The sequence below is a fragment of the Balaenoptera physalus genome (genome assembly GCF_965194825.1).
Source record: "Balaenoptera physalus genome assembly, chromosome: 5".
Classification (NCBI taxonomy): Eukaryota; Metazoa; Chordata; class Mammalia; order Artiodactyla; family Balaenopteridae; genus Balaenoptera; species Balaenoptera physalus.
Window position 1 is genome coordinate 3,197,931 of NC_138884.1, and position 25,215 is coordinate 3,223,145.

Consider the following 25,215-nt stretch of genomic DNA (forward strand, 5'->3'; position numbering starts at 1 on the left):
TTTAGAAGGTATCGCCATTTTAACAGTATTAAGTCTTCCAATCCATGAACACGGTGTCTCTCCATTTATTTGGGTCTTCTTTTCTTTCTTTCAATGATGTTTTATAGTTTTCAGTTTATAAGTCTTACACGTCTTTTATTAAATTTATTCCTAAGTATTTTATTCTTTTTGATGCTATTGTGAGTGCAATTGTTTCTTAATTTCAGATTATTCATTGCTAGTATAGAGAAATACAATTGAGTTTTGTATATTTATCTTTTAGCTTGCAGTTTTACTGAATTCATTTGTTAGTTCTAATAGATTTTATGTAGATTCCTTAGAATTGTCCATATACAAGATCATGTCATCTATGCAGTTTTACTTCTTCTTTTCTAATCTGGATGTCTTTTATTCCTTTTCCTTACCTGAGTGCCCTGGCTAGAATCTCTACTATAATGTTGAATAGACATAGTGTGAGCAGATGTCTTTGTCTTGTTCCTCATCATGAAGCAAAAATCAACTAGTCTTTCACTATTAAAAACAATGTTAGCTGTGGGGGGTTTTTGTAGATGCCGTTTATTGGGTTAAAACTATTTTTTTCTATTCTTAATTTGTTGAGTGTTTTTATCATGAAATAGCGTTGGATTTTTAATCAAATGCCTTTCTGCATCTATTGAGATGATCATGTAGTTTTTAGCCTTCATTCTATAAATACAGTGCATTACATTGATAGATTTTCATATGTTGAACCAACCTTGCATTCCTGAGATAAATTCCACTTAGCCGTAGTGTATAATCCTTTTTATATGTTGCTGGATATAATTTGCTAGTATTTTGTTGAGGATTTTTGCATCTGAATTCATAACAGATATTGGTCTGTAGTCTGGATCATTCATTTGCTAATCTCTACCTTTTGATTGGAGTGGCTAGTCCATTTACACTTAATGTAATTACTGATAAGATAGGATTTATATCTGTTATTCTGTTATTTGCTTTCTATATGTCTAATGGTTTTTTTGTTCCTGTTTCTCCATTACTGTCTTCTTTTGAGGTGAATAGATATTTTCTAGTGTACTTTTTAAATTCCCTTGTTATGCCTTTTATTGTATGTTTCTGAGGGGTTTTTTAGTGGTTGGCATGGGGATTACAATTAATATCTTAATTTAAAATAATCTAATTTGGATTAATACCAACCTAATTTCAATCATATACAAGAACTTTGTTTCAATATAACTCCATTCTCTTCCTCGTTTGTGTTCTTATTGTCATAAAAATTACATATTTCTAAATTATAAGCCCATCAGTACAGTTTTATAATTATATAATTATATAATTTTATGCAGTTGTCTTTTAAATCATATAGGAAAAAAAGAGTTAAAAAGCAAAATACATTAATGCTGACTTTTAAATTTACCTATGCAGTTACCTTTACCACTGGCTTGTTAATTATTTTGTGTATTTGAGTTACTGTTTATTATCCTTTCGTTTCAACCTGAAGGACTCCCTTTAGCATTTAGTGTAGGGCAGGTCTGCTAGGGACAAAAATCTCTCAGTTTTTATCTGTAATGTCTTAATTTCTCCTTCATTTTTGAAGGATAGTTTTGCTGGATATAGAATTTTTTGGCTAACTTGTTTTTCTTTCAGCACATTGAATATATCATTCCACTGCTTTCTGGCTTTCATTATTTCTGCTGACAATTTAGCTGTTAATCTTGAAGATCCCTTGTATACAATGACTCATTTTTCTTCTGCTACTTTCAAGAGTCTCTCTTTGTCTTTGCCATTTGACAGTTTGATTATGATGTGTCTAAGTGTGGGTCTCTGGGTTTATCTTACTTGGAGTTTGTTGAGCTTCTTGAATGTGTCAGTTACTGTTTTTCATCAAATTTGGGATGCTTCTGGCCATTATTTCTTCAAATATTCCTTCTGCCCCTTCCTCTCTTCCTCTTTTCCTTCTGGGATTACCATTATGCTATGTTGGTACACAGTCTCAGAGCTCTGTTCCTTGTGCATTTTTTAAAAATTCTTTTTTCTTTCCATTTCTCGGAATGTATAATCTCAGTTGATCTATATTTAAGTACACTGATTCTTTTCTGATAGCTCAAACCTGCTATTAAGCTCCCATTGTGAATTTTTTATTTCAGTTATTGTACTTTTCAACTCCAGAATTTCTATTTTTTTATATGTATGATTTCTATCTCTTTATTGATATTCTGTTTGTCAAGACCTTGTTCTGATATTTCCTTTAATTTTTTAGACATGGTTTCAGTGAGGGGAGGGTCCAAGTTCAGTCCATCCCTTCCCTTCTGTTCCCAAGAAACTCTCTGTGCTCAGTACAGGACATGCTGGCAAGCTCACAAGTCGCACTGCATGAAAAGAGCTCAGAGCACAGTCAGTCCGTACCTGTTCCCTTTATCTTGAGCATGTGTAAGCTTTCTCAGAACTGCTTAGCTATGCATGCGTAAATGGCCCACAGGTACATCCCCAACTTTGTGTATTTCAGACTCTAAGGGGTAAGAGTTGGGGTCCTTCTACTATGGCACAAAGTGAGGTGAATGCAGCCACGCTGCCCACTGCAGCTGCCAAATGGACCCACGAGCCATGGGGGTCTGCCACACTGCAAGGAGATGGATCTTGTGTACTCTCTCCTCTTGAGGTAGGTAAACAATGTGCCATTTGAGCCTGGATGCCTGTTGTCTGCTCTCAGTGACCTTGAGTCATGCACTGGTCTCTTCCCTGGCTGGCACTTACCTGCCTGTTAACTTTGGCCACACTCATGTTCTATTCTATCCTCTGGCACAGCCTAACCACCTACGGAAGCAGTTTCCCTTAGTATTTTGAGCATATTTGAAATAGCTGACTTAAAGTCTCTGTCAGCTAAATATATCTGTGCTTCCTTGGAGACAGTTTCTACTGACTGCTTTCTTTCCCTGTGTATCAGCCATACTTTCCTGTTCCTTTGTTTGTCTCATAATTTTTCTGTTGATAAATTGACATTTGAAATAATATACTGTGCCAATTCTGGAAATGAGATTTTCTCCCTCTCCCCAGGGCTTGTTGTTGCTGCTTGTTTTTTTTTGTTGTTGTTGTTTTTTTGTTGCTTTTTGTTTGTTTGTTTTTGGTGGTGGTGGTGATGTTGCTGTTGTTTACTTTCCTGGACTAATTGTTTAAAGTCTGCCATGTGTGCCCCCTGAATTTTCTGCTTGGTTAGCTTAGTGGTCAGCTAATGATTGGATAGAAATTTCCTTAAATGCCTCAAATCCATGTGTTTTCTGGTCTTTGTTTGTGTCTAGGCATACCTTCAATGCCCCAGCAGACAGTTTACAACTCTGCCTTAGCCTTTGTTTCCTGCTTTCATGGAGCTTCAAGGTCAGCCAAAGGTCAGAGATCAGGACCTTTTGGGGCCTTGCCTGGGCATGTGCAGAGCACTGCACGTGTGCACAGCCTTCTATATTTCTAGGCATCTGTTAGAGCTTTTTGAAATCCTCTAGAGACATGTCATTTCCCAGTTTTTTCCTTAAAGATTTTTGGTCAGCTTCTTGTTTGCCCCTATTTGTATTGCCCTCCTCCCCCCAGGCAACTGTGATATTAAATGATTATTGTTTTTGACGGGTGCTTGTGAGATAGAGATGTTCACACAGAGTCAGGTCAAATAAAGCCCTGAGAATGGAGCTTTTCCAGGGGTTTTCAAGACAGACTGAATAATGAAACAAAACAAAAAGATAATCTACTGAATGGGAGAAAATATCTGCATATGATATGACCAATAAGGGATTAAAATCCATCATATATAAACAGCTCATACAACTCAACATCAAAAAACAAACAACCTGATTAAAAAATAGGCAGAAGACCTGAATAGACATTTTTCTAAAGAGGAAATGCAGATGGTCAAAGGGTATATGAAAAGATGGTCAACATCCCTAATCATCAGGGAAATGCAAATCAAAACCACAATGAAATATCACCTCACACCTGTCAGAATGGCCATGATTAAAAAGAACACACTAATAAAGATGTTAAAAAAAAAAAAAGAACACAAATAACAAATGTTGGCAAGGATGTGGAGCAAAGGGAACACTGGTACACTGTTGGTGGGAATGCAAATTGGTGCAGCCACTATGCAAAACACTACGGAGGTTCCTCAAAAAACTAAAAATGGAGCTACCATATGACTCAGCAATTCCACTCCTGGGCATATATCTGGAGAAAACTATGATTCAAAAAGATACAGGCACCCCAATGTTCACAGCAGCACTGTTTACAATAGTCAAGGTATGGAAGCAACCTAAGTGTCCACTGATAGATGAACGGATTAAGATGTGGTGTATATATACAATGGAATATTACTCAGCCATAAAAAAGAATGAAATTTTGCCATTTGTGACAACATGGATGGACTTGGAGGGCATTATGCTCAGTGAAATAAGTCAGACAAAGACAAATACTATCTGATATCACTTATATGTGGAATCTAAAAAAATACAAGAAATTAGTGAATCTAACAAAAAAGAAGGAGACTCACAGATATAGAGAAGAAACTAGTGGTTACCAGTGGGGAGAAAGGGAAGAGGCAATACAGGGGTGGGTGGGAGTGGGAGGTACAAACTATTAGGTGTAAGGTGGGCTCAAGGGTGTATGTACGATGCGGAGAATATGGCCAATATTTTGTAATAACTGTAAATGGAAATTAACTTTTTAAATTGTATAAAAAATTTTAAAATTAAAGTTAAAAATATAAAGAGCTTGAGTTGGGATTTGAACCCAGCCAGTTACACATACACAAGCACAAAATCAAATATAACATTTCTCTGAGTAGGAAGCTTTTCAAGGCGCTTCAAACTCGTGTTTCCCCTTCAGTGACTGGTCGGCTGCTAGTTTTCACAGCTACCATGGTTGTGAGGCTATTGGTTTTTTCAAGGCTACCTTGAAGCTGGAAAGAGAGGATGGGAATAGAGCAATTTCAATTTCAATTTAAAATGTCACAAAGATCGTGTTTCTTTCTAAGATTTAGCCATTTTTCTTCAATACATGCTCCATGGATTATTGAAAGCATTTGTTCATTCATTTCCAATGTTTTGAAAAAGGTGATTTTGACAATTTTTGCCACCGTTCTTATTTCTTTTATGGAGGAAATATATTTTTGGAGGTCCTTACTGCACCATTCCTGAAGTGGTTTCCAAACCGAATTATTTTAAAATGAAACAAAGACTCACTATTTAAGGAAAAATCGTCTGTGCCTTCTGTTTCCACTGCATTTGCCCTGCTCCAAATGCTGCTGGGTGTTGCTGTTACTTCATCGTGATGGTTCTGACCCCAGCCGACAGCAGAATAATCTTTTATTCTTTTGGCTCCTTTATCACTGGTATTCCCCAGGATTCCATCCTTGATTCTCATCTCCCAATATACAACCACCCATCTCCAAATCAGGAAATAGCCTTTATATCTGATGATCCAACCAACATCAATATACTGATGTGTAAATTTTTTACTTTCAGCTCTAAAAATCTAAGTACAAATTCCCAGCTTCTCACTGAACATAGTACCAGGAATCTCCTTACTAATAATGATAACTGTTTCTAGCATTGAGATACATGAGGTTCCAGACACTATGCTAGTTGCTTGATATGTATTACCTCTCTCTAATCTTTATTATAGTCCAACGTGATAGCGTCGTTTCCTGCTTTTTTACCTCTGAAGTTAGACTGACTAAGTAATTTATCCAAGATCAAACAGTTAAAAAGCAGTAGAGCTGGTATTTGCACTCAGAGTTGTCTGATTCTAAACGTATATAATTACCTCATCTGTAAAATGGGGATCATATTATAATACCTACTCTTTATAAGGACTAAATGAGTCAATACCTAGAAAGCACTTAGTATCTGGCCCATAGTAACAATTCAATAAAATGTTGGCCATTTGTATTTTTATTATAGGATGCTGCCTCTCCACTCATCTTCCCATCTCCCTGTTTTCTTTCTTCCCCCAAATAGACCCTCTTCTTCCTGCATTCCCTTTTTCGTTCAATGCCATAGCCGTTTCCCCAGCCACCCCAAGAGAGGCACATCAGAATTGCCTTGGACTTTCACATCTCCTCCATCCACCCACATTTGGTTGGTTGCCAAGCCTCGTGGAACCTTTCTCTAAACTACCTCACCATCCCCGTCTCTCACTCAGGCTCCCATCGGTGTGATTATTCCAATTTTACTTAACTTCCCTTTTTTCTTCGGGCTCTCCTTTCTCTGCTCTGCCCGCTCAGCGAACAGTTTTCAACAGCTATTACGTGCCATGTATTCTTTCTATCACAGAGATTTAATTATATCGCTTCCTTACTTAAAAATTTAAAACAACGCTTCGTCGCCTACAGAGCTAAGCACAAAACCTTCGTCGGGAATTCGAAACACGGCGCCATCCGGCCCCTGTACTGCACCCCAGTCTCAACTGTCACACCCCAAACCAGCGCCCTGTGCTCCAGCCACGCGACGGTCTTCCCTCTGCACACCAGAAAGGCTCACTCCTCCGGGCCTTTTTTTTTTTTTTATGGTATGATTGCTTTTATGTAAAGAATAAAAGATCCATGCATATAATAGGTTGGTATACTCATATTTTTTCACAAGTAGGATACATACAAAACTTAAAGGAAAGAAATTGATGGGGGTGGGGTGAAGAGAGATTCAGCTGTTCATTTTACTCCTTTGTGTACTGTCTGAATTTTCCTACCAAACACATCTATTAGTTCCATTTATATTTTTTTAACAGCTTTATTGGAGTGTAATTGTTTTACAATGGTGTGTTAGTTTCTGCTGTATAACAAAGTGAATCAGCTATATGTATACATACATCCCCATATCCCCTCCCACTTGTGCCTCCCTCCCACCCTCCCTGTCCCACCCCTCTAGGTGGTCACAAAGCACCGAGCTGATCTCCCTGTGCTATGCGGCTGCTTCCCACTAGCTATCTATTTTACATTTGGTAGTGTATATATGTCCATGCCACTCTCTCACTTTGTTCCAGCTTACCCTTCCCCCTCCCCATGTCCTCAGGTCCATTCTCTATGTCTGCATCTCTATTCCTGTCCTGCCCCTAGGTTCTTCAGAACCTTTTTTTGTTTGTTTTTTGATTCCATATGTATGTGTTAGCATGCGGTATTTGTTTCTTTCTTTCTGACTGACTTCACTCTGTAGGACAGACTCTTCCTGATGGATGGGATTCCTTCCCTGGCTCCACCTCCAGGTTCATCTTTTGATTTCCCACCCAGCCTTAAAAATGCAGCTCAGGCAACGCCTCCTACAGAACATTCCTGATTGGCTATCTGACCTTCAACACTGTTCACACATTGTTCACTCCTACTTTACTTGGCGTCTTCTGAAAGGGAAGGAATCCTGTCGTACTTTTTTGGGTCTTCAGTGTCTAGCAGAGTTCCTGACATAGAACACGTTTCCAGTCGAGTTTGCTTGCTTCTCTCAAGGTACCCAAAGATGGTCTGTTGTTACTTCAAGGCAGAGAGCCTGTGACTGCATGGGATGGAGGGTTTGCAGAGAGGTGGGATTGAGTTCAAGGTCACACTCTCTTTTGCTAGTTGAATTTTTTAAACTGTGAGCATGTAATTTTTTTTTTTTTTTATAATAAAAGATGTCTAAATGTTCCTTTAAAACTGTTGGTTGTTTGGAAAATGATCAAAATTTTCCTAGCAGGCTGGACAACACAGAAATAGGGTCAGAAGATAAAATAGACTCCAGCACCAAGTTAGGAAATGACTGGCTGGGACTTGCTTATACAACTGTCTAAAACCGATGGGACAAACTGAACGTTGATGTTGACACTTGTGCCAGAAAACACACTCTGGGTGTCTGAAGAGCAGCCCTTTGAGGGCAGTGCTCTGCTTGGTCTTCTGCTTCCCACCTTTTTGTGTGAGCTGGGCCCGCAGCAGACTCCACGGCCAGCCACCTGGATTTATGACCCGACCATTCAATGAACTCTCAGTCTGTTGGCGAAATAACCGGCTTGAATTAATATGTTTACTTAAATTGATCAGAGCAGCTGGTTCTTCTGAAGATTGACCTCCCGACAACAGTCTTGTCCAGAAGCAAAGCTTTTTCTACTGTTTGGACATCTGAGTTCCCTCTGGTTGAGTGAAAATTGTTCTAATAAGTGGTAAAATTACTGTCTTTTGGATTCCAAAGTTAAGGAAACAAATCACTAACTGTTTAAGCCCCAGTGAGTCAGTCTGGTTGCCTTACGCATACCTGGTGACAGTTATTCACGAGAATAGATTTAGTGAGATTTATCTAGTGAGATAAACTCACTAGAGTTTCAATAGAGAAAGATGTGGAAACTTCCCCGCTGGGCTCAGCATTTTCCTTGCAGCATCGTAAAGTGATGCAACCCTGTGCATTTCTAGCCTGTGAAGAGGCCTGGGGCTGTATCTGTATAGAGGCTTAAAAGCACCACTACTTATTTCCCCAGCAAGCCAGTTCCCCTAAATGTTTGCTTTCTTGCAGGGTCATTGATTTCTGCTCTTTCCATTTCCAGAAGTACTCAAAAGCCATTGATGGCACAATGGAAACTTTTGAGAAACACATTCCGAAACCATTTGGCAGGATCCCTGCTTTCTTGGAGAACAGGCCTTTTATAGAACATGTGCAGGAAAATAAGACCCCAGTTTTTTAAAGATCTCTGCATTTACAGTATAGTCTACGCCTAAAGTCAGAATCTGCCAAGAACACAGTTAGGGCTTTAATGATGTTTAAAATTGTGTTTTTCTCTTCTGAACTGGCCTGTTTTGGCACGGGACCAAAACATCAGTGCATGAATACACAATTGTTTATTTACCTCTGTACCTGTCAACAGCTACTAAGAAGTTATTGGATTGCAATAAACTTCCAACGTTAATCATTCATGATGAAATGCAGAAGAACATTTTTATGCCTGTTTGAATCTTTTACTCTTGTTTAGTAGTTCTCTCCTTACCCAAATAACAAAAATGCCTACGATCAGTTTTACATCATTAACAATTCGAAAACAAACTTATTAAATGGGTCTGCATATCTACGGGCACAAACTATTTTGCAAAGTAGATAGAATTATTTATATTTATAAACAAAACTGTGTGATTCACATTAGCATGAAACATACCACCTCAAGGATGAAAAGGAAATTGCTTCCCAAAGAAATGTTGGGGAAAACACAAGAGACGCATCCCCAAATTGCCAGTGTAACTATTTCAGACATGAGAACATTGCTTGAATGCTATTTTAAAAAGACAGAAAGAGATAACTAAATGGAAGAATATTTATTTTTCCTTTAAGTAGAAAAATGCCCACTCTCTTGGGCTCTCTTCAAGAAGGAGAGCATCTAAGGCTTGTGCAGTTCTGTAAAATTACACACACCATATGCTTCAGACCTCGAATTGTGATTATTTTGATTTGATTTATTGCTTTTATTCCATAGGAAACACAACCACTTTATCTGAAAGACTTGTTAAATATTCTACCAGTCGGCTGGAGTAAAGAATTTATTGGAACAAGAGAGGTCTTGCATGACCCTCAGTGGACAAACACTTCTTCATTGCTTTGCCAGACTGTCTTCTCCGAGCTCCAGAATGTGCAGCTCACGGCTGGTTGCCCTTACGGACGCCAGCTGGGCTTCCAGTCACCCGGGTCATGCCATCGAAATCAAACACGTTGTCTTCCTGTGCCTAATAACACACTCCACAAGGTTCTTGTCGCCAAGAGTTGGTCCACAACATGGACATACACAGAGGAGTTTACTGATTTTCGTTCAGTATTTTAAATGGTTTACATGAAGTGACTATCACTTGTGCTCACTCAGAGGCAGCTGTCCAAAAGCTTCCAGCAATGCAGCATGTTAGACTGTCTGGGGTCACCTGTGAGGAACGCTGAATGGAATTCCGGATGTTGCTGGAGATATGGGCAATTTTTTGTAGGACATCCAGGAAGTCCTGCCAGTTTCAGCAGCATGGGGCATCTCTCCATGCTGGTGCTTCCTGGGTGACACTTGCTTTTTTTGCATCTAGATCAGAAAACCACAAGGGGAAGAAAGGGCAGCAACATGTATTTCAGCTGTGTGGCAGCAATCCTGGGGAAGGCTGGTAGGGAGAATATAACAGTATTGACTCATTTTAGTTTTGGACATGCTCATCTATCCAGATGGTGAAGCCTGACCTTCATTAACTAAGGATAAAGTTGATACAATTTTGTCTTAGTTCTGGAATCTAAGGATATAGAAAATTAGACAAAATGGTTCAAAGAGCCTCAAGGACCCATCACCATCTTCAAACGCTATCAACTTATAGCCAGTCTTATTGAATCTCTATCTTACTTACTAATCCTCCCTCCGCCAAGACATCGACTCTCAAAGATGTAAAAACTCTTTTTGCTAACATCATCACAATGCCATTATTTCTCCTAAGATTTTAATACTTTCACCAAATATTCAGCAATCAAGATTCTGGCCAGCTCATCAATGTTACGACTTTTTTATCAGCCTGTTAGAAACAGAATCCATGTGAGCCTCACACCTGTAATTGCTTAAGGCTTTCAAGCTTCCTTTAATTCATAGGTTCTCTTCCTCTCTATTCTCCTCTACCTCCCCCTCCTCCTCTTCCTCCTCGTCCTTCTCCTTCTCACTATTTGTTGAAGAAACACAATTTCTATAAAAATGTTGTTTCCATTTGTCCTATGAAATTTCCCACATCTGACATCTCCAAGTCGTCATTTAACATTTTCTGCCGTCATCTTATTTCCTATACAGTGTTGGTTGGATTTAGAGGCTTGATCTAAGTGAGGCTGGGTTTTGGGGGCAAGACCACCACGTTAGTTTGCTAGGGTTGCCATCACACAGTGCTGCAGACAGGCGGCTGAAGAGCAGAAATGTACCGTCCACCATTACAGAGGCTGGAAGTCCGAGTTCTAGGAGTCGGCAGGGCTGGTTTCTCCAGAGGCCGCTCTCCTTGGTGTGTAGACGGCCGTCTTCTCCCTGTGTCTTCACATGGTCTTTTCTCTGTGTGTGTCTGTGTCCAAACCTCCTCTTCTTATAAAGACACCAGTCAGATTGGATTAGGGCCAACCTAATGACCTCATTTTAATTTAATCACCTCTTTGAAGACACTTTCTCCAAATGCAGTCACATTCTGAGGTACTGGGGTGTTAGGACTTCAACACAGGAATTTTGGGAGTGAACAAGTCAGTCCATAATAACTTTCCAGGTAGTTGTGTGCCCTTCCATCAAGACGTCTACAATATCGGATCGTTTGTCTTTCTGTGGGTTTGGCAGCCGCTCATGATCAATGTCTAGATTCATTCATTTGAGTTTGCAAAGTGGTGATATCCTAATTCTGTTGTTACTTCTTTATGTATTAGCTAGATTCCTTTTTTTTTTTCTTTTTTTTAAGTTGATTCATCTTCTCTTTGGTTTGCAGTGATACAGTTTGTATTAGAAAGGTGGAATTAATATTTGATTCTTTTCATTTATTTACTCGTTTTCAAAATAATAGGTTGGTTCATTGGAATCCTCCAATGTGATCAGTTTGTTGAGGCTTTTTAACTGACACTGTGAACTCATGGATGTTCACGTCTGTGTATATGAAGGTGTGATGTATGTTAATCCACTGCAGTTATTACCTTTCCCTCAAGTTGTCCTATGTTTGGCCAGTGGGAGTCTCTGCAAGCTTGGCTTCCAGGTCCCTCAGACAGGACTGCAGTGGTCTTGGAGAGCTTCCTTATCTGGGATGCATGGTGTGCCAGGCTCCTGTTTTCCATTTCCTCTCCAGATCCAAGAAGCTCCAGTTCCTTTTAGTGGAAAAGGTGTTTGAAGAGCAGAACCTGAGCACTAGGGGAGCTCACAGCTACTGAGCTGATTTCTACATCCAGGCCTTTATAGTGAGTAGAACTATGAACCAGATGTATGTAAACATCCACCATCATACATATATGTACATGCATTTATAATTCCAATCAAATTCAGGGTTTGTTTTATCTTAACATCTGTCTTTCCTCTTTCCCACTCCAAGAACCCTGGTCTCAACCACAGCAGGAATGATTAAATAAGAACCCCACGTTGCTGCCCATTTGCTTTCAGACACGACACATGCACAACAAAGTCAGACTCACACAGCTAACACGCCCACCAAGCTTTTTGCAGCTCTTTTTGTCCTTAGCTTTGTACTCAAATTACTGTGCTTTAAAATCCCTGGGAATATTTCCTCTCTGTGGGTTAAACCATCAACTGGGTACATATTTAGGGTTTTTTTTCATTTTATATTTAAATAACTTTATTTTATAAATAAGAACTAAGATATAAGGAACATGTCTTATATGTCTTACATAAGGTAAGACACGCACATGGTTTCAAAGCCAAACCAAGTGTGGCGCCAGCAGTACTTTCCTGTTTTTCTCGTCGCCCTATGTGTCTAAGCCAGAGAAAGGGTTGGGTTTGTGTGGTGGCGGATTTGGAGGAGGAGGTGATGCCTGAATCATGTCTTACTGAACAGCTGCAAAGAGTGACTCTGATTCTGGGAGAATCTGTCTCGAAGGCCTTAGGGAAGAAAACATTTGTTCTGCCACCCACCATGTAATTCTTCTTTGAATTTTAATGAGTTAGCCTTTAGGCTGCTAGACAGAAAACAGCCGCTGTGTTCTGTTTAAACTCTGCCATCTTTCTACTTTGTTGTAGAGGCTAGAAATGAGAAGTTTTTGTCAAATATATGGTTATGTGCTCCAAAGTACTTCGTCTGTATCTGTGAAGTTCCATCTCATGATAACATCTTGGAATCTAAATATAGCAGTATTATCTAAAATAGATAAGCAACAAGGATGTATTGTACAGCACAGGGAAATTCAGCCATTATCTTGTAATAACTTTAAATGGAGTATAATCAATAAAATTTTGAATTACTTTGCTATACACCTGAAACTAATGTAATACTGTATATCAACTATACTTCAATGAAACAATAAAGCATAGTGTAAAAAAAGAAAGATAAGCATATTTTTTAAAATAAAACAAATACAGGAGTTTTAATGGAAACAAAATTAATTAATTAATATAACTGTTCTAGAAGCCAACTGCCACCCATCCTTCAAGCTCAGGGGACCTTATGGAGCCTTCCTGATGTCTCCTCAAAGTTTAGATTCCCCGACATCTGTTTCCATGACACCCGCTAAAATACTCCTATTGTAATAGGCATCGCACTTAGTTGTTAACACTTTAAGTATCTAAAACACCAAGCATGGTGCCAGGCACAAACAGGTCATCCACAAATATTGGTTTATTTAATATTTCTATCACTGTATCCAAATATACTGTAGTATAATTATTCATTTAGGTGTCTCTTTCCCCCAACTATTCGATAAACTTTTTGAGGGCAGGAACTGTGTCTTCCTTCCTCGGTGCCACACTTGTCCATAGTTTGGATGGAATAAAGAACAGAAGTGATACTATTGAACATAGAATTAGAATACTAGAGGATAAACCCAGTATCCTCTTGAGGATCATATTATAAGGATGAGGCCACCTTTGAAAGTGATGAATAGCATCCTCATAAACTCTCAACTGCTGCTGAATGCTACAGTCTGACCTCTGTACCCTCAGACCATAAAACATAATGTGAACGCTTCACTATATTCTATACATATTTTATCTATCTATTTTTCTCTTTTGGCTGCATTGGGTATTAGTTGCAGCACGTGGGATCATCGTTGAGGCATGCGGGATCTGTCGTTGCAGCACGTGGGCTTCTCTCTAGGTGTGGCATGCAGGTTTTCTCTTCTCTAGTTGTGGCGCACGGGCTCCAGAGCGTGTGGGCTCTGTAGTTTGCGGCATGTGGGCTCTCTCATTGAGGTGTGTGAGCTCAGTAGTCGTGGCGCACGGGCTTAGTTGCTGTGTGGCATGTGGGATCTTAGTTCCCCGACCAGGGATCGAACCCGCGTCCCCTGCATTGGAAGGCAGATTCTTTACCACTGGACCACCAGGGAAGTCCCATATTCTATCCATATTTTATTATTTCACTTTTAAAGCAGTTAATTGTTTAGTCTACCTGGAATTTATTTTATTGTATGTTATGAGAAATAGATGTAATTTTACTTTTTTCTAACAAGTTAGCCAGTTGCCCCAAATCCAATTTTTCTGATCCAGGCAAATAACTCTTCTACGGAATGACCGGATAACCTTGCTGATATGAACATGTGGTTTCCAGCCCCAAGAGGGTCTTCTGTACTCAGAACAGCGATCTTCTCACATATCCTTGTGCACGTCCTTCTAACCCCTCCAGCAGCTACCCTACACCTTCCTTGCTTCCTCAAGACCTACTCACGTCTCACTCCCATAACTTTCATTTGTCCTCCTAGGACACAGCCTTGTACAATACTTCATGGACCACTGAATGGTACATTTAAAAGTGATTAAAATAGTCATTTTAATGTTACATATATTTTACCATCATAGAGAAAAACCCACAGAGAAAGACTTCCTGGAGAACACTGAGGCTGTCAGGCCTAAGCTCCTTCACTCACCACCACCAACGCAGACCACACACTTAGGTACAAGCACATCCCCAGCTGTGTAGACAAGGAAGTCCATCTCCTTCCTCCTGGCCTCTGGGAGTGAGGGAGTCTTCCTCCTCCTCCAGGGCCTCCCTCAGGCCCACTGCTGCATCAGCACTTACCTGAGGCCAGGGCCCCACAGCCCTCAGCCCTTCTCTGGATAATGTTTCTCACATCCTAAAAAAGCCTACCCTTGGCCCCTCATGCCACTAGTTACTATTCACATTTTCTTCATTTCTTAATCAAAAATTTTCAGAACTGAAACCGTGTACAAGCTCCTGTGTCCCCATCCTTTGAAGTAAAAGGCTTTTGCTTTAGTCTCCCAGGTCTCCCCTGAGTCTCTAAAGGCTGCTCCAGAGTTAATGATTAGGAATGTGAAGATGTAGAAACAAAGAATAGCTGTTGGGCCGGGGAACTAGCAAAAATTTAGACTGTAAATCCACCACATGGCAGAATCACCGAACTCCCAGTTCCTTGAAAGATACAGATAAAAGCCTGACACACAGTCCTCAGTTGTTTCTACAGGAAGCAGACCCACCAGATGAAAAGTGCTGACCGCAAGCACATAGACCCTAAGCCGTTTGAAACCAGAAGGTTGATGATACTTGAAACTTCACCTTGATGCCAACCAATCCGAGAACTGTGCGTGAACTGGCCACACACCCTGCAGGCCCCTCCCTTACACTGCCTTTAAAAACCCTCCCTGAAAGCCATTGGGGAGTTGGGGTCTTTTGAGCATGAGCTGCCCGTTCTCCTTGCTTGGTGCCCTGCAATAAATGCTGCACTTTCCTTCACCACAACCCGGTGTCAGTAGATTGGCTTTACTGCATGTGGGCGAGTGGACCCAAGTTTGGTTCTGTGACAAAACGATGGCTTGTACTTGTGACTCCACTCCCCCACCCACCCAATCACACCCCACCTGCCATATCTGAGCTTCTATCCCTCGTTTCCTTCTCCATCTCACAAATCGTTCTCATTGTCCTATTCTCACCTAGATCTCTGATGACTCCCGTCTACTCTCTTTGTGGATGTTTTTCAGGTCACATCTCCTTTCACTCAGCATGGTGCTCCTGGCTCTCCGCTGCTTCTGCCCGTCTTCTTTCACAGCCCTTCTCCTTCCTTCTAACAGTCAGAGTCCCAACGCCCTACAATTCTGCTCTTATTTCTCTGGTCTTCTCCCTTCTCATCCACACCTGTATTTTTGAATACAACCCAACTATGATGACAAACTCCCAGCACACATTTCACATGTTTGTCTCTCTGCTTGTTACTGTCCCATGGGGACTTCAGATCCACCTGAGCTCATCACCACATCACTGTTAAAGGGACATCTTGCTCATGTGTGGTCTCAGTCGGTCCACTATCCATCCAGTTATGCATGCAAACTGGAGATTGGGAATTTCCACTGCTTCCATCCTTAGGTTCATCCCCCACACCCAGTACCTAAGTCCTGCCAAATTTACACTCCTTGATAATTCTGTAACCTGTTTCCCCTGTCCATCATGCCTCCCATTCCCCGAGATCACCAACATTCTCCTCTAATAGACATCTGCCTGTCCCCCTGTCTCCACTGATCTCCCCGCTCATGCCCACCCTCTACCCAAAATGTAAACCCGACTTCATCACTTTGGGTACTGTGTAGAAGGGTGGGTGAGTAAACTGTAAGTCCCTTCTTGGGGCTCCCATACTCTGGAGGTCAGAACTCAAGAGTGAACTCTTCCTGGTCTGGCTCCTGATGACTACTCTGGTCTCACCTGTCCTTGGACCATCCACTACACTTTTGGATCCAGCAGCACTGCAACATTTACTGCATCAATCACAGCTATTTATCACTTCTGGACTTTGGTACTGATGCCTGCTCTTATTAAAACACTCCTTCCCTCCTCATCCTTTGTTACCTAACCTCACCTTTTCAGACCCCTCTACAGAGAGCCTCCCTGCCTCTTCTCCTCACCCCTGTGCTTGGTTATATGCATAATACCCGGCATGGCTCTATCATTCCTCTGTCCATGTGTCAGAATTATCGATGTGTCTGTTTTCCCCACTACACTAGGGGCTGCTTGATGGAAAAGGACAGCACTCCAAAAGGATTTATTGATTTACTGACTCAATAAACGAGTGGCCCAATTAAAGGCTATAAACCTAAGTGGTCAGAAAAGGGTATTTCCTCTTCTTAGAATATCAATGGGACTATTTAATCTGGAATAAAATGAATTTCAAGAAAAATGCCAATGCTGAAGAAAAACTTTCCTTCTGACTATTAATAATTTCAAAACACACATGCTACAGGGACTCCTGGATTTTTTTTTTTTCATAGTCTTCAAATATCTCACCTGAGCAGTGCACCTCTCTGCCCCATCTCCGTGCTCCATGAACGTTTGGGGAAATGCCCCAATCATGAAACTAATGGTAACACTGATGAGAAATGATGTGCCAGATGATAAATCCACCACCACTAAAAGCTAAAGTCTTTCCAAACTCAAATTGTTTGAAGTGGTTTGACCCTTACCAGGAAAACAGAAGGGAAAAAAGTTTTTAAATGATCATTTTTCTAAAGCAGAAAGCAAATAATATATCTCCAAAGAGTCCAGTGCCCTTAGACAGAATTTTATGGAAAAGGATAGAATTAGAAGTAATCTATTTTGAGGTGATAGTGTTAAAGAAGGAATAGAAAGCCTTAAGAAAGTGGCGAATCCTACGATCATTTTGAGACTTTCTTAAAATGGGGAAAGAAGCTACCCTCCTGTGTGTCAGATCCATGCTGGATGCCTTATACACTACACTCACACTTCATCCTCAAGACAGCCCCATGAGACAGGTGTTACTATTTCCCCTTTTACCGCGAACTGAGGTCCGAGAGCATCTATGTTTCACAAGATGGAGGAATTTTGCCCAACTCTGTCAGCTGCAGAAAACCTGGCATTATAAGCAGGCTTAAAAGAACAAATGAAAGAAATAGTGAAAAGCAGAGAGAATGGTAAATAGTGCACGTCAAATGGACTGTGTGATTATTGTTCTCTTGCTTCATCTGGTCATGTAGACAGATGGAAGCCACATGATGTCATTGATCTTTTGTAAACCACTTCCATAGATGTTGGTAATGAGGTAAGAGATACAGGGGCCTCGGGTTAACCTGCTGCAGCCAGTTTCATGCTGACCCTTTGAGATAAAACTATCAACAGGAACGACACGCCCTGATTGGGTGAAAGACAAAGCAGCCCACCGCAGCCTCCTCATTCTTGTGGTCGAGAGGACTTCCCAGCCTGACACATGCGCAAAGGGGGTCCCAAGTCATCCTCTAGTAATCTGGGCTGCGTTGTGATATCATTATAATACCACTAGCATTGCGGTTTTGACCCCCTCCCCACATGGGTTTCGCTTGGACGCTCACGGGAAAGATTCAAAATGGTGCCTTGTGGAAGCCCAAATAAGGAATTGCAGATGATGTGATCATAGGGGAGGGAAAGCGGCCATCCTCATCTAAACCCCATATTAACAACCTAAGCTGCCCCTATAAGGTGCACCTCACTCTGCAAGTCTGCCCCTGTGCTCTCCCACACGTACTGTGCTTCTAATAAATGCTGGGCCTGCTTTGCAATCTTTGTGTCTTTGTTGAACTCTTTCTTCAGAGAAGACAAGGACCGAGTTTCACCAAAAACAGTAATATAAGCATGTTTGAAATGACCACAGTTGGGGCATGTTTATGGCTTTGAAAAATTCAATCTAAAATAGCGAAATAAAACATTCCAAACACCTGTAACACACCTTGTCCTTGTTTTTCTGCAGTCTTTTCAGCACATAAACTGCCTTTGCCTGGGCCTAACATCTGTATTGGATTGCAGGCCGTGCTTGGATTTCAAGACCATAACCTATTCCTTTAGGACCAGCAGCTGTTCTTTCGGAGACCCTGTCTCCTGAAACAGGCCCTAAGAGCTACCGTTCTGACATCTGAAATGCTGAGAAAGGGAAGATCACAGGCCAGTGAATTGCGAATGCCTCTTTCTTACACACTTCAGGCTTCAGTAGTGTTCAGAAGTTCCATGGAGGGTACTTTGTCGCGAAGGGCCCCATTCTGACATGAACTGAATTTTCCCCACCTGGACATCAAGTGATCAACCAGGAAGTTTTCTTCTTAAAAATAACAGCACTGACTCTTTTTCCCCTGGCTTTCCTTTCAATAACAGCTGTATCGTATCCCTCTGCTATAAACGCTCCATCCTGGGATGAGGAGTATCTACTCAATCAACAAGAAACATTGACGCACAGCCTGTGTTTCTCCATATGGCACCTCCTACAATGAAATGATCAGTCAGACATTAGGCTGTTTCTGTCCTGTCTCTCCTGATGGAATATGAGGAAGGCAGGAATTATCTGTCTTGTTCACTCCTGAATCCCCAGGCCTAGCACGGTGCCTGGTATGGAGTTGGCAGTTGGATATTTACTGAAAGAATAAATGGGCCTCCGCTATCTGTGTGGCACCACAACAGTGACCAGCACAGGAGCTCTGCACTGACCCTACTGCACCTGAGCTTCCCGAGAGCCCTCCCCTGACACTAGAATGATGGAGAGGCGGCTGGGGAAGGAGGCTGGGGTTGGGTGGGTCCAGGGAAGGAAGTACAAAGGCAGTTTTTAGGTAACTAGCCAAAAGGAGGAACAGGTTCTGATGATCTCAAAAAATACAATGGAATACTACTCAGCCATTAAAAAGAGTGAAATAATGCCATTTGCAGCAATTATGCCAATTGCAGAAAGAGATTATCATACTAAGTGAAGTAAGTCAGACAGAGAAAGACAAATACCATATAATATCACTTATATGTGGAATCTAAAATATGACACAAACGAACTTATCTATGAAACATAAACAGACTCACAGACATAGAAAATGGACTTCTGTTTGCCAAGAGGGAGGTAGGTAGGGGAGGGATGGCCTGGGAGTTTGGGTTTAGCAGTTGTAAACTATTGTATAGAGAATGGATAAACAACAAGGTCCTACTCTACAGCACAGGGAACTATATTCAATACCCTGTGATAAAACATAATAGAAAAGGATATGAAAAAGAATGTATATATGTGTATAACTGAATCACTTTGCTGTACAGAAGAAACTACCACAACATTCTAAATCAACTATACTTCAATAAAATAAATTTCTGAAAAAATTGTAGCATTTTGCTCCTTAATGTTCACTGGAATCCCTCCAATGTGCCAGTCACCGACAGCCTTAAAAATAGAAAGTTGTCAAGATTTATGGATGTTTTGAGGAAAACAACTCCAAGAAAAAAGCAAGCATTTATGTACCAATATATTTTTAAATAGTGGCTGTCATTAAGTCTGTGCTAGTTCAACAACTGGCTTTGGCAGTATTTCATTATGAAATAAAACAGGCAATTTTCTACACAACCCTTAACTAATACCAAATACAGGCACACCTTCTACCTTTCTGAATAAACAGAAAGCCCAGTTTATTCAGGTCTGTGCATATTTCTTTAGTACTGAAAGTCCTAGTGTTAGAAATTTTTTAAACTTAGGACCCTAACTACTAAAACTCTAGTTGACTGAGTTTCTATTTCTCCCACTTTATAATTAATTTTCATTTTTATCAAGATAAAGTGCTTGTACATTTCACATAATGTAGTGCTAATTTTTTTCCATTTTAATGCAATCATTTAGGTACATGTACATAATACATATAAATAGTACTAAAGTGAATATTGTGAAGAGTACTCTATATAAGTACACCTGTAACTTATATAATATTGTACAGCAACTATACTTCAACAAAATATATAAATAATAAATAAATAAATAAATAGTACTAAAATGCTTATAATTAAAAATACTCCCTGTCTCTCCCTGCTCCCTGTCCCAATATTCTCTTCTCCAAAAGTACCCACTTTTAGCTCATTTGCTTCTTCTGGAACTTTACCCAATATCTGTACACAGTACATGCCCCCTGGAGAGATCCCACTTGCCCTTTTCCTCCTCTGGGCCCCTGTACAGCCACATTCCTGGTTCTCTCCATTACCATTTTGGGAATGCCCTTTTCCTGTCACCTTTGTTAGGTCTCTTGTTTCTTGGATCATATTCCTTTCTCTTTCCTGGATTTCCCCCTATTGTCTTGCTAGATAATATTCTCCAGTTGCTTCTTAGGGAAAAATGCATTTTTTTGAGTACATACATACATACATGAAAATGTCTCTTTTCAACCTTCCCACATGATAATTGGGCTGGGTATAGAATTCCGGGTTGAAAGTCACTTTCTTGCAGACAGGGAGGTCATTGACCAGTGTCTTCCAGAGCCCAGTATTGCTGTCAAGAAGTGTGATGCCTTATTGATTCTGGATCCTTTATATATGTCCTAGTTTTCCTCTGGAGGGCTTGACAGTAGTCTTCATCCCAGCAGTGAAGTTTCACAGTGACATGCCTTAACACAGTTGTTTTGTTGTTGTCATTTTGCTTTGGTGGAGACTTCCAATCTGGAAATTCATGTTATTCCCTTCTGAGAAATTTTCTTATTGATTTTCTTTTTTCTGTTTTCTCTGATCTCTTTTGAGGTCTCCTATTAGTCAGATATTTGACTAATTTAATTTTAATTGATTTCTTACTTTACTATTTTTCACTTTCTTCTTTTCTGTCTCTTGGACTTTTTGTTCTACTTTTGTGAGATTAACTCAACTATATAGCATGAAATTTCTCTCCTATACTGAATCTCTATACTGATTTTTTTTGCTAACAATATAATAGGAATTGTAATAAATGCATTTTGTTACATTATTTCAATGTACTTCATTTATTTAACTAATTGATAACATTTATTAACAGAGTGACCTGATTTGTTCAGGATACCTTCAGGTTAGTCTCTTGTCCAAGTGATAAGTTCCATTAGCTTCCTGTTTCACTCTCAAAAGTGTTCTATTCTGGGTGATAAAATATATGGTCACACTATTTACTGAGCACTTAGTATGTACCAAGTGCTGTTCTAAGTGCTGTATGTGTAACAACACATCTGTACAACAACCAGCGGAGTAGATTCTAATCATTTTACAGATTGGGAACCTGAGGCATAAATAGTTTAAGTAACTCATCCAAGGTGTCACAGCTACCAGGTGGTAAAGCGGGGACTTGAATGTGGGAAGTCTGCTTCAGAGCCTTGCACTTTTTTTCTTTATCAACTATATTTGTTTGTTTGTTTAATATTTGTATTTATTTATTATTGAGGTATAGTTGATTTATAATATCATGTTAGTTTCAGGTGTATAGCACAGTTTTATACATATATGTATGTATACATATATATTTATATTCTTTTCCAGATTCTTTTCCCTTATAGGTTATTACAAAATATTGAGTATAGTTCCCTGTGCTGTAGAGTCGGTTCTTGTTGGTTTTCTATTTTATATATAGTAGTGTGTATCTGTTAATCTTAACCTACTAATATATCCCTCCTCCACTTTCCCCTTTGGTAACCATAAGTTTGTTTTCTATGTTTGTGAGTCTATTTCTGTTTTGTATATAAGTTCGTTTGTATCATTTTTTTAATATTCCACATATAAGTGATATCATATGATATTTGTCTTTGTCTGGCTTACTTCACTTAGTATAATAATCTCTAGGTCCACCCATGTTGCTGCAAATGGCATTATTTCATTCTTTTTTTATGGCTGAGTTATATTCTATTGTATATATGTACCACATCTCTTAACCACTATAGATCCCACTTCATCACTGCTTACAATCCCTTATCTGGGGGATATTAGGTTATTTCTGAATTTGCATTACTGCAAACACTGTTGGACTCCTTTCTAGCTAAACCTTTCTGTACCTCCTTCATTATTTTCCTGGAGGATAAATTCCTAGTGAAACCAGCTGTCTTGATTCTCAATTCACACTCTTCAGACCATGCCATGCTGTGCACCTCCTGAGGATAGGAACTGGCTAACAAACCCCTTGATTGTGAAAAGGCAGAAAACAAGAAAGCAGACTAGGAGAGCCAACACTCAGAAAAGAGCTGTGATCCTCAAGTAAATGAAAAGTCAGGGGAGGTTGTAGTTCATTCTGATTTTTAAAACTCGTGGTGCTCTTCTCTGCATGGCTGACACCTAGTCTGATCACTCTCACCTTAGAATCTGCAGCCTCCTTGACTCCCACACCCTGACCCCCACTGTCTACTGACAATGGTTGTCCATGGGAACCTGAACCAGTCCTTGAGACATTAGTCCTAAGACAAATCTATACATCAGCAAATGAGTGGCAAAGAGGCAACTTTGTAGTGACATTAGGGCAGAGTCATATCAGCAGCTCCTTTCTGGAAGGAGGTTTGCCTGTGAATGATTGTTGATTTTATAATCTCAGCAAGACTTTCATTTGCATGGATAACAAGTTTACCCAGGTAGGCAGCCATAGATTTTCCTAAAATGCTCCTTCTAAAACCAGCTTAAATTTCATCTCTCTCAGGAAGTCCTCACGACTTGAAGTTCTCCAGCTTTTCCAGCCTGAGCTCTACCAATTTGTGCCATTCGGAGTACAAGAAGAACTAGAATTTGTCTTTTACACCGATTCAGCAAATATGTATTGAGTACCCATGTATGCCAAGCTCTGTGTTAAATGTAAGGAAGAGAAAAAGAAAGCAAGATATTTCCATACCCCACAATTTTCAATAATGTGTAGCTTCTACAGATTTCACTTACTCCTTAAACAAAACAAAAAGCCCTGCCCATTCACTATTTGCAGTGCCTTCTCTTATAATTTGACTCTTTTAATTCGACTGTAAACTGTTCTCCCATTTCCTATCTGTGCTTTTTATTCTTCTTATTGAAATTAAACATACTGTTTGTATATATTGGAAAACACCCAACTGCAAACAGAAGAGACCACATAAAAATGAGTTAATCATCAGGTCACATGTCTCGAGAAACTTCTGTATTTAAAGCAAGAGAATGTTTCCTTTAATTCAGAAGAAAAAAAATAGAGTCAACCCATACCCAGTTACTGCAATCGTTCTCCATCAATGGATATTGTATTGAAATCTGTTTACATCTATCTGTCTTGAGAGTCTGTCAGCTACTTGAGAGCAAGGACCCTGTTTATTAATTAAGGTCTTCATCTCAAGTCTGTTGAAGTATATCTTTACTGGTCTTTAAGATGCAATAAACAGGATAACACACCACTGATTTAATAACAGCTTTACATGGGAAGAGAAAAAGAGGCCCTACCTCTATAAACAATTATTATAAAACACATCCTGATTTCAAGAAAGTTAAATTTTAAAAGTATGCCCCAGAATGGAGGAAATCCTGTCATTGTCCTCGACTGGACTTCTGGTCTCGAAAACAAGGTGGACTCTTGCCTCGATTAAGTCAGTGGACAAAAATTCTTCAGTGTTGGTTGTATTGACTCAACTCATCCTCCTCTTCCTCCAGTGCTTTTTCTGAGACCGCTGATAACTTCCAAATATTTGTCTGTTATTGTTTTCTGGGATTTCCATTTCCTCATATGGAACCCTCCTCTTTGAATTCTTCACTGGCTCTTACAGCCTCCTACCATCCTCAGGGTCCTGCCTCTGAGGCTCTGTGGTCCCTCACTCACCTTGTCCTCTGTGTGGGCGCCCCGGCCCCCCAGGCTCTTCCCCTTCCTCTCTCAGTCCTCACGAGTGGCGCTCAGCCCTGGATGATCATCAGAATCGCTTGGAGAGCCCTTGGGAAAGGTCCAAGCCCAGATCCCCACCCAGATCCACAGCATCAGTCACCCTGGACTGATACATCAGCTCTGTGCCCTTGTGCATGTACCTTAGCCTCCAAAGCTCAATTCCTTCACCTGTAAAATTAAGATAATGCTGAAATCTGCTGCATCCCATCGCTGAGTACATTCTCGCCCCCCTTGGTCACAGCAAACATCATCTCCTCTTCTCTTTATTTAAAGCCTGCATGTCTTTGAAAGCTCAGCTCAAATCCTTCCCTTCTCACAGACTCCATCATCACAATTTATTTTGGATTGTTTACAGAGCACAGTGAAAACTCAAGAGGGACCTGTTGAAAATGAAACTGTCTCCTGGCTGAGCTTCCTACAACTGTCTTGTCACTTTTCAATTTTTTTCTCCACACAGCACTCCAACATTCCAGAGGGATCTTCAAAAAAAATTGGATTACGTTGCTTTCTATTTTAAATCTTCCAGTGAATTCTCTTTGTTCTTAGGTTAAAATTCAAATCTTCTAACCTGGCCACAAGGTTCTACAAAATCTGACCTTCATCTTGCTCCCCTCCCATTGCCACCCTGGTCCTAACTAGATACATTCTTTCCATCCTCTGAGCCCTGTTCAGGCCGTTCCCTGGGCCAGGAATGATCTTATACTCACCTTTCCAAGCCAACTTAATAATTACTTTTTGGGTGAGCACTTCTCTGACCTTCAGTCCAGGTCGATGTCCCTGGTAAAACCTTCTCTTTCCATCCCATAAGCACCCTTTGTAATGAAATGTTTTATCATGAACTGGACAGAATAGGGCAGGATATTAACTTTTCTTTAATATACCACTATATCATTTGATTTGTTGCCATAAGCATGCATTATATTTGTCATTAAAAAAAATTATTTAAAAGCATGAAAGACAGTATGACATAGTTGTTCAAATTCCAAGAATACAATGTTATTCCAAGAATACAAATTCCAAGAAGGGC

General features: G+C 40.1%; 1 protein-coding gene and 2 long non-coding RNA genes across 4 annotated transcripts in view; 1 reads left to right on the forward strand and 2 right to left on the reverse strand.

Annotated features, from left to right (window-relative positions):
- Positions 1 to 25,215, reverse strand: part of LOC309660861 — a 239,158-nt gene that overhangs the window by 37,440 nt on the left and 176,503 nt on the right. The gene's annotated exons all lie outside the window — the stretch shown is intronic.
- The window catches only part of SPMIP2 (sperm microtubule inner protein 2), a 170,213-nt gene that overhangs the window by 17,964 nt on the left and 127,034 nt on the right, over positions 1 to 25,215 (reverse strand). The gene's annotated exons all lie outside the window — the stretch shown is intronic.
- Positions 1,248 to 24,888, forward strand: LOC309660841. Its single transcript, XR_014263669.1, has 2 exons — positions 1,248 to 2,635; positions 15,066 to 24,888. It is a non-coding gene; the product is annotated as an uncharacterized lncRNA (long non-coding RNA).